The sequence below is a fragment of the Macadamia integrifolia genome, unplaced genomic scaffold, assembly GCF_013358625.1.
Source record: "Macadamia integrifolia cultivar HAES 741 unplaced genomic scaffold, SCU_Mint_v3 scaffold1126, whole genome shotgun sequence".
NCBI classification, from domain to species: domain Eukaryota; kingdom Viridiplantae; phylum Streptophyta; class Magnoliopsida; order Proteales; family Proteaceae; genus Macadamia; species Macadamia integrifolia.
In genome coordinates, this window is record NW_024868092.1 from 87,348 (window position 1) to 96,879 (window position 9,532).

Sequence of the window (9,532 nt, forward strand, 5' to 3'; positions counted from 1 at the left end):
GATCGTCTTCTGAAGCTACAGCAGGCTGAATTAGAGAAGTGGAATCACTCTCCTGGTCTTCCTCTAATGCATTTACTGACCTAGTTGATGAAGTCATCTTTGGGAAATCTAATAGTGCAAGCATATCCTTCCAATCATACTCGTCCGTCCATCCTTTTTTTGGGTTATACAACAAACCTTGAGAATGGGATTGGTATAAGGGTGATGAGGGATATGAAGTGGGATGGTATGAAGATGATGTAATGTGAGAGGTAGGATATGAAGGCTGGGGGTGATAGGATGAAGAGGTTCTTCCACTTTGATGGTGGGGGAAAGGTTAGTGATATGGCGAAGGTTGATAATATGGTGGAGGTTGATAATATGGTGGGGTTGAAAAATATGGTGGGGTTTGGTAATGTGGTGCGGTTAACCCTTCTGTGGATGAGTAAGGATGAACGGTAGGTGTATGATCTTCTAATTCTTCTTCGAGGGGTCCTTAAGACTCCAGAATTTGACTCATGACTCTTTTGTAAGCATGGGCATTCATATGATTCTTCTAAGCTCTAGGTATAATGAGTTGAGTGGGGTCACTCTCTATAGTTTCTTCATCCAGATTGTTCACATGATCAGGGATGGATCGGTATTGACATTAGGAGGTTTTTTGACCTTGACCTCAATGGTTCCATTGTCTACCAAGTCTTGAATTGTATACTATAAACCCAAACATCTTTTAGTATTGTGTCCCATTTGAGTATGGTAGGCACAATAATCATAATCCCTATACCAAGCTGGAGGAGGGTTGCTGATCACTCTTGGAGCCACTGTCCCTAGCAATTGTTACTTTTTTAACTTCTCATATGCGGCCATTACGGGCATTCCCAAATCAAAAAATTGCCTTCTTGGGTGAGGGGCCCTTTGGACGGGGTGCATCTACTTGTATTATGAAGGGCTGTGAAGAAGTGGCTGGTGAGACTGACTGCTGAACTGTACTCACCACATCAGTTTCCAGACCCTTTCTCCGTTTGACTCGGGTGTTCTTGCTTGCATCTTGGGAGGATCCTTGATACTGGGACTCTCCCAAAATTTTGTTCTCCATACGCATTTTTGTGGCTATTAAAACATCAAAAGTTTATAAATGCTGATAGTAAAGAACATCATAATAGGGTTTTGACAGGTTTTTTATCAACATCTCTACTTGCTCTGCTTCTGATGGCCTATCTGCCATCTTGGTGGCCTTATCTCTGAATCTCATCAAGAAGGCAGTGAATCCTTCGTTAGGCTGCTACCTCAACGTCTCAAGCTCCCGACGTTTCACATCCACCTTAGTATTATAGGAGTACTGCTTGGTGAAGGCTTTCACTACCGTTGCCCAGTTTTGAGTTTGTGATGGCTCCAACTGTATGAGCCACCTCAGTGTTGGTCTTGATAAGGTTAATATGAAGGCTTGCCCCATCTGGTTATCTGTAAGTTGCCATGACTTGGAGATGCTGAGGAAGATTTTGAGATGAGCCTTGGGGTCTCCTAACCCATCAAACCTACCAGTCTGTCACTTGAATTTTTTTGAAATTCTCACCCCAGAGAAGAAACTCATTTCCTTAGAATCCACTACTTGGCCTTCTGAGCCTTTTCTTGCTCGAATCATGTTCTCCAACTTCTCTAACTACTCTCTGAGTTTCCCTGCTTTCTCCATCTCCGGAGGGTCAAAGTGGACGTGAGCTACAAATTCCTCTTCTTCATCTTCAATCATTACCCTAGGAGGAGGGACCCTAGAATAGGCCCCTCATTGACCATTCAGATGGGTAGGTGAAGATTCTCTCTGACCAATTGGTCAGACATGCTCTGGTTCTCCTAAGTCAACTCGAAAAGAATTCCCACGATGACCTGAGCTCCATTCTATTCCACATCTCCCATAGCAGATGTCGGCTCATTCCTAGGATCAGATCTGGGAGGGTTCTGAAGTGTGTGCAATATCTGAGTTATCCTTCTCTTGAATTCATCCATTTTTGTCTGTAAGGTCTCCATGGGACGGACCCAGGCCTGTTCGGGTGTTTTCATGTTGGGTGGATCCATGCTTACGGGGCTGTAATCACCTGGTAGTAGACAATCTTGAAGATATGACGGAGGTGATTCTGGACTTAGGTGAGTCAATTAATTACCCTAATGAGTCCAAAGGGACCTCAAAGAATACTTGAGGTGTGGAATTATGCCTGAACCAAAAGTGGTTTATTTTAGGATTCTTGAATTCTCAACCCTTATTCATACATTCACCAAATTAACAAACATTAATTCATCCAAGGTCAGTCCGCTAAATGGTAGGGGTGGATAGGGTTTGATGCCCTTGGTCCACCCAATGTCATAAGTGGAAAGTTCATACAAATGGCTTGTTGAGAATATTCCTTTAAGACATTCCATGTAATAAAGTTATGCTTTCCTTGTTCTTTTCCCACTAAGTGTCCTTCCTCCTGATTTTTCTCGAGACTTCTTAGGACTTGACGTGACTGCGATGAAATTGCCCCTAAGTCACGTATCTAGACATTCTTCTTAAGGATGAGGGACACCTTTTATCTAAAACCCACTTAGGAAAGCAATTCTTTACATTGGGAATATAAAATATGAACATTCATTTTTAAGACCGCAAACAAGTTCTATAATTAGCTTGTGGCACTCCTAGCTTCTTCCTTGATAGGATCTATATACGTAAGGTACATGATCCTTTTGATATACCCATAGGTACGAGATCAAGGGGGTGACTTCTTTACCCATTACTCATGACTACACATGAGGTTAAGCAATTGGCCACGGGGTGGTGGAACTATGAGTGATTGTGTGAAAAAGTGTAATGTAGGGTAACCATCATTTGATCTCAGAATATCGTAAAGTATTCAGACCTCCCCGAGGATGCTGGCACAAATATGGACATCCTTACGGATTGATTATGCATTCGATCTCAGAATGTTATAAAGTGCATGGACCTCCCCAAGGGTGCTAACACAAATACAACATCCTCGCCGTTTGACGATACCTTTCATTCTTGTATAGGAAGTGGGTATCATTTGCTCTTAGAGTACTCTCCATGAAATGCACTGACCTCCCCGAGGGTACGAGCATGACAGGGAATCCCTCGCCAAATGATTTCACTTCGAGCACAATGCATGATGTAGTTAGTGAATACAATTACAAACATAGGGTTAGCTAAAGATGTTTTCAAACAAATGTGGTGGAAAATGTTCTTGCATTTAAAGGTAGCATCTAGTATTGGAAGCTAGACATTTATCCCTAGTGGAGTCACAACTATGAGGGTCGCGATCGGAGGAATGGACTATGCATCTCCCCCTTGTTCTCTCTCCTCTCTCTTTCTTCACTTTCATGTGAGGGGAGGGGTTTGTGTCGTGATGTGCTTTGCTTGTAGGCCCCGCACAATCATATCGCCACTTGGTGATATGTAGAGGCCTATTTTGCAAGAGTGTAAAATTCATCATTTGAGACAGAGATTTGATGATGATCCAATTTAAGGATCAAGATCATACAAATGGGGTTGGAGTCGCCACCTATGTTATGGGCCTAGGACCCAGGGTGGGCCTAATTCCTAAGAAAAGGGCCCAAAATTTGGTCTGGTCCAAAGATTTAGGATAAGTATCAGGTTACAGAGTTGAGAAGGTGTTAAGCACCCAATCTACCCGGTTCAACCAATCTTCTTACTAGATGCTTGAGAACGAATATTTTTCAAAATTATTACTATTCCCCATGTATGGCTAATTTATCACACATATATACATTAATTGAATTCAAATTACTATATACACTAGAACAAGGTTTGTATAAAGTCTACATTATGGCAAGGTGGTTGAGAAATTATACCTGAAGTTAACCCCTATTTTGGGTCAATAGGGGTGGGCCCTTGACTAGTACCGGTTTGGACTGTCTTTCGTGCTCTCCTGGCTCAGAGGAAGATGGCTTTGACCTCCAACTTTCTTTTTTGAGAGATGTTGATTGTGATGGTATTCAAATAGAGTTCTGACTAGGAACAATCACTTTTGGATTTGGATTCGGACAGAGCTTGTCTAGGGAAGGCAATTTCCTGGCTTGGGATGAGGTGGCACTCTGACAGAGCTTCCACTGGGGAAGGCTATTTTGGATTTGGAATGAAGTGGCACTCCGATATAGCTTCCGCTGAGGATAGGCTAAGGGAGGGCTAGGCTGAGGTGGCACTTTGACAGAGCTTCCGCTGAGAATGGTTATTTCTGAAAGATTCTAATGACACTCGGACAGGGATTCGGCCAGGAAAGGTTATTTTTGAAAAGAAACGGGATGACCTAAAATTGGATTGAAGAACTCCAAAGTCCCGAAGAGCACTTTGAAGATCCGAACAGAGTTTCAGATCTTAATAAAGATCTCTTCATAGACCCAAAGAACCTCAAAAAGGGGGGTTTCTATCAAAGGAACGCTCAAGAATGCTTAAGAACACTCAAGAACACTCAAGGGAGGTGGCTCAAAAATATATTGTTTTTTACTAAAAACTAGATCTAACTGAGAATTTGGATTGAAGATCTTCAAGATCCCCAAAAACACTTCGAAGATCCGAATGAATTTTCAGATCTTGACGAAGATCGCTCCAAAGATCAGAAGAAAATCAAGAGGGGGAGGAGAGGAAAATTTCACTATGAAAGAGAGAAAGGGGATTCTAGTGTCTTGGTCTATTTTTCTAAGGGAGCGGCATTTATAGTTTTTTTCTGGCTAAACATAAGAGGGGGGAATCCCTTTATCTAGTGGATGGAAGGGGGTTCTTGCCTCAAGTGAAGAGATAGGAATTTTGTCCAGTGGGTAAAGGGGGGGTTGAAGGCAAAAATGGGTAGAGAGGGCTTTGTTCGGTGGGTAAAAGGGGGTTTTTTAAAAAACAGGAGAGAAATTTTAGCCGAAAAAAAGGTATTTTTGAAAAAATGAGAGGAGAGAAATTTTAGCTAAAAAAAAGCAATTTAAAAAGAAAAACTAGAGGAGTGAGAAAGTTTAGCTGAAAAAATCAATTTTTAAGAAAACGGGAGGAGAGAGAAAGTTTAGCCAAAAAAGGCAATTTTTAGAAAGCGAGAGGAGAGAGAAAGTTTGGAGGGAGAAATTTTAACCAAACAAAGGTGGTTTTTCGAAAAGCGGGAGGGGAGAGAAAGTTTAGCCAGAAAAAGACTGTTTTGTTTTCAGAAAGCTAGAGGAGAGAGAAAGTTTAGGTGATGTCACGGGTGCGCAATGGATGACGCGCAGGTAATGGCCGAGGTGGTGTGGGCATGGGCAGCGGGTGCATGCATGCATGGGCAACAGTGGGCAGCAAGGGTGGGCAGCAGTAGGCGGCAGTGGGCAGCAGGGCTAGGCAGCAGTGTCCAGCAGTGGGCGGTAGTGGGCAGTAAGGTTGGGCAAGGCTGCGGGGCTATACCGCTGGGGCATTGGTCTATGCCCGTAGGGGTGTAGGCCAGCAAGCCCAAGGGCAGTATGGGCTACAGGGTTACAAAGCCGCATGCCTGTGCACGCAGGGGCCCAAGCCAGTGCCGCGAGGGCGCTGGTCTATGCCCATGGGGGCACAGGCAAGCAGGCCCAAGGGTGGCAAGGGTGTGTGCATGGCCTTGAGGCTGGGTATGGCTACATGCATGTGTGCATGCGCATATGCATATGTGCATGTGCTGTGTGTATGTGTCCATACACATGTGTGCATGTGTGCATATGCATATGTGTATTTGCTGTGTGTATGTGTGCATGTCCTGTGTGCGCATGTGCATGTGCTGCAGCCACGCAACGCTATCATGGGTAGTAGCCAAAGACAACAAGTACGCACACGGGTTGGCCCTTTGGTCCAGTGCACGCAGTGTGCGCGCGATTACGAGTTTTTTCGGTGATGATTATGGGAGATCTTTTGGTCCTATTTTGGCTTATCATATATAGCTAGAATTGTATTTTTGAGCACTATTCATCTGTATGGTCATCTTGATCGGATTCCCTTATATATGAAAAGTTAAAAATAGACCTTCTCTCTCTCTCCTGCACAGGGTTTCTAGGGTTTCAGATAGGGGAATGTCTCTATCAGCATCTCTGTCGATCAAAAGACTATAAGTCACGCCTAAGATCCATATTTTATCATAGCTATAGGAGGGTGACAAAATTGGGTGTCTACACTAAGGTGTTAACCACTTCGGGATCCCCAGCTATTGTAATCACCTTTCCTTTATGAAAGAACTTCATTTTCTGATGAAGACTAGAGGACACTGCCTTCGCATGATGCAACCAAGGCCATCCCAAGAGCATGTTAAAATATGCTCGTATATCAATGACTTGGACATCAATATCAAACTTCACTAGTCCAATCTTTATGATGAGGGTGAGGATGCCAAGGATTTTCCTCTTGGTATTATCATATGCCCATATGGTTTGGGTAGTCGGCCTCATTTCTTCTAGGTTGATGTTGATACTCTTTGCCGCTCTCAAGGGTAGAACATTCAAAGCGGAACCATTGTCAATGAGGACCTGGGGAACCACCTTGTCAAGACATTCAACCATGATGTGTAGAGCTCTATTATGCTGGGATCCTTTGGGGAGTTCAAAGTCTGAGACCATCAATGACTGTACCGCATAAGTTGCCCCTACTATGTGCAAGAGATGCACTGGATCTATCTCGATTGGTACTAACACATTGGTGAGAGACTTTAAGACTGCTTCATGGTGTCTAGGGTAAGCCATCAACAATCCCCAAATCGAGATATTAGCTTGGGACTTCTTGAGCTGAGCCAAGATAGGATTCTCTGGTTCTTTTTTCAAGCCACTAGTTCTTGCCTCATTAGCACTTGATTGTTCTACTGCTAAGGCCTTGCCCAAGTAATCTCTTCCACTCCAAGTCTCCATTACACTGACGGGTTTCTTTATAATGATCTCTGTGGGATAGCAATCTTCATCATCACTATTTTTTATGGTAAGTATCCCCACCATGGAGTCCTCTTCTTCCTCAGAGTCCTCTTCAGTACTTAGGGTAGGAGGTCAAAGTCCTCCACAAATGTCCACAGCCCTAGCTCGTACCTTCTTGACTGCATTGGAAAGTCATGCAAATGTTGTGTCTAACATTTTTGCAAGTGTGGCATGTCCCCCTATTTTTTTCAAGGACTTTCAACTACTCCGTATAGTATTGTTCACTGGTGGCTACTTCACCTAACATTTGATCAATCTCATCAGCCTCAAGTTTGATGTCTACCAAACGATTATAGACAGAAGCCAAGTGTTCTTCTATAGGATTTCCTTTGCCTTCAAAGGTGATCTCATACCCTTCTCTATCTTCTGAGTGTGATGCAGGATCTTCCCCTTCCATGTGAATTGCTAGTGCTGACTGAATAGCATCTATGGGATCAATCATTGGGTCATTTTCACCGATGGCAAATACTGAATATCCTCCCGAATCTCTGGGAGAGTAGTACCCTGATTCATCATCATCATTGTGCCAAGGCCCCTGGTAGTCATCCCAATCTGGGTACTCATCATCGCCTTGAGAGTTAGAGTCATCTCCATCCTTTTCATCTTCACTCTCGCCCTTGTCATCATCCTCTATGTCACTCCCTATGTGGATTAGGGAGGCATTCTCTTTGATTTGTTCTCCCACTGACAATGCTATCATTGCTTTAAGGAGGTCATCCGTGAATTCTTCAATGTTTTCTAGGTTGTCCTCTTGAGGTATGGTGGGCTGAATTAGAGAAGTGGGATCACCATCCTGGCCTTCTCCTAAAGCATTCCCTAATCCTATTGATGAGGTCATCTTTGGGGAGTCTAGGAGTGCAAGCATATCCTTCCAATTGTACCCGTCCATCCATCCTTCTTTTAGCTTGTACACCGAACCTTAAGAGTGGGATTGGTATGAGAGTGATGAGGGATATGAGGCGGGGTGGTATGAAGGTGATGTGACACAAGAAATGGGGTATTGTGAGGAAGATAAGGGATGATAAGATGATGAGGTCCCTTCTCCTTGATGGTGTGGTGAAGGTTGATGATATGGTGGAGGTTGGTAACATGGTGAAGGTTGGAGGTATGGTGGAGGTTGGCAATATGGTACAGTGGATTTTTTTGCTGATGAGGAAGGATGAACGGTGGGAATCCAATCTTCTGATTCTTCTTCTAATGACTTTGGGAGTCCTCCTAACTCTGGTCCTTTAACTCATGATTTTTTTGCAGGCATTCATGGGATTCCTCTGAGCTCTGGATATAATGAGTTGAGTGGAATCACTCTCTGTGGATTCTTCATCTAGATTGTTCACATGATCGAGGGAGTGGATTGGTGTTGATATTGGGAGGTTGCTTAACCTTGACTTCAATGGTCCCATTGTCTACTAAATCCTGAATTGTATGTTGCAAATCCATGCTTTTAGTGTTGTTCCCCTTCTGAGTGTGTTAAGCACAATATTCATGATCTCTATACTTAGCTGGAGGAAGGTTGCTGATCACTCTTGGAGCCACTGTCCCTAGTAGTCCTTATTTCTTTAAATTCTCACACACTACTATCACAGGCATTCCCAAATCAGAAAACTATCTCTGGGGCAAGGAACCTTCTGGGAGGGTGCATTTGCTTGTATCACAAATGGTTGTGAAAAGGTGATAGGTGAGACTGATTGTTGGACCTCACCTACCACATTAGTTTCAAAACCCTTTCCGCGCTCAATCCTGGTATTCTTGTCTACATCTTAGGAGGATCCTTGATACTGGGACTCTCTTAGAATTCTGTTTTCCACACGTGTGCCAGTGGCTATCAGGGCATCAAAAGTTTGAAGATGTTGATATTAAAGGACATCATAATAAGGCTTTAATAAGTTCTCAATCAACATCTCCACTTATTCTGCTTCTGAAGGCCGATCTGCCATTTTGGTGGCCTTATCCCTAAACCTCATCAAGAAGGTCGTGAATCCTTCTCTAGGCTGTTGCCTCAACGTCTCAAGCTCTCAACACTTTACATCCACTTCAGCGTTGTATGAATATTTCTTAGTGAAGGCTTTCACCAATGTCGCCCAATTTTGAGTTTGGGATGACTCCAACCCGGTGAGCCACCTTAGTGCTGGTCCTGATAAGGTTAACATGAAGGCTTGCCCCATCTAGTTGTCCGTAAGTTGCCATGAGTTGGCGATGCTAAGGAAGCTTTGAGATGAGCCTTAGGGTCCCCTGACCCATCAAACCTGTCAGTTTACCACCTGAATTTGTGGGATCCCTGAATTTCGTGGGAATCCTGGCCCCAGAAAAGAAACTCATTTCTTAAGAATCCACTATTTGACTTTCCGAGACTTTTCCCACTCGAATCATATTCTCCAACTTCTCTAATTGCTCTCTGAGTTTCCTTTTTTTCTCCGTCTCTGGAGGCTCCATCCGAACATGTGCAGTGAACTCCTCTTCCTCATCTTCAATCACTACCTTGGGATGAGGGACCCTAGAATAGGTCCCTCGTTGACTATTTAGACGGGTAGGTGAAGGTCTTCTCTAACCGCTTGGCCTAACTTGCTCTGGTTCTCTTGATTCAACTCGGGAAGAATTCCCATGATAACTCGTAGGTCCG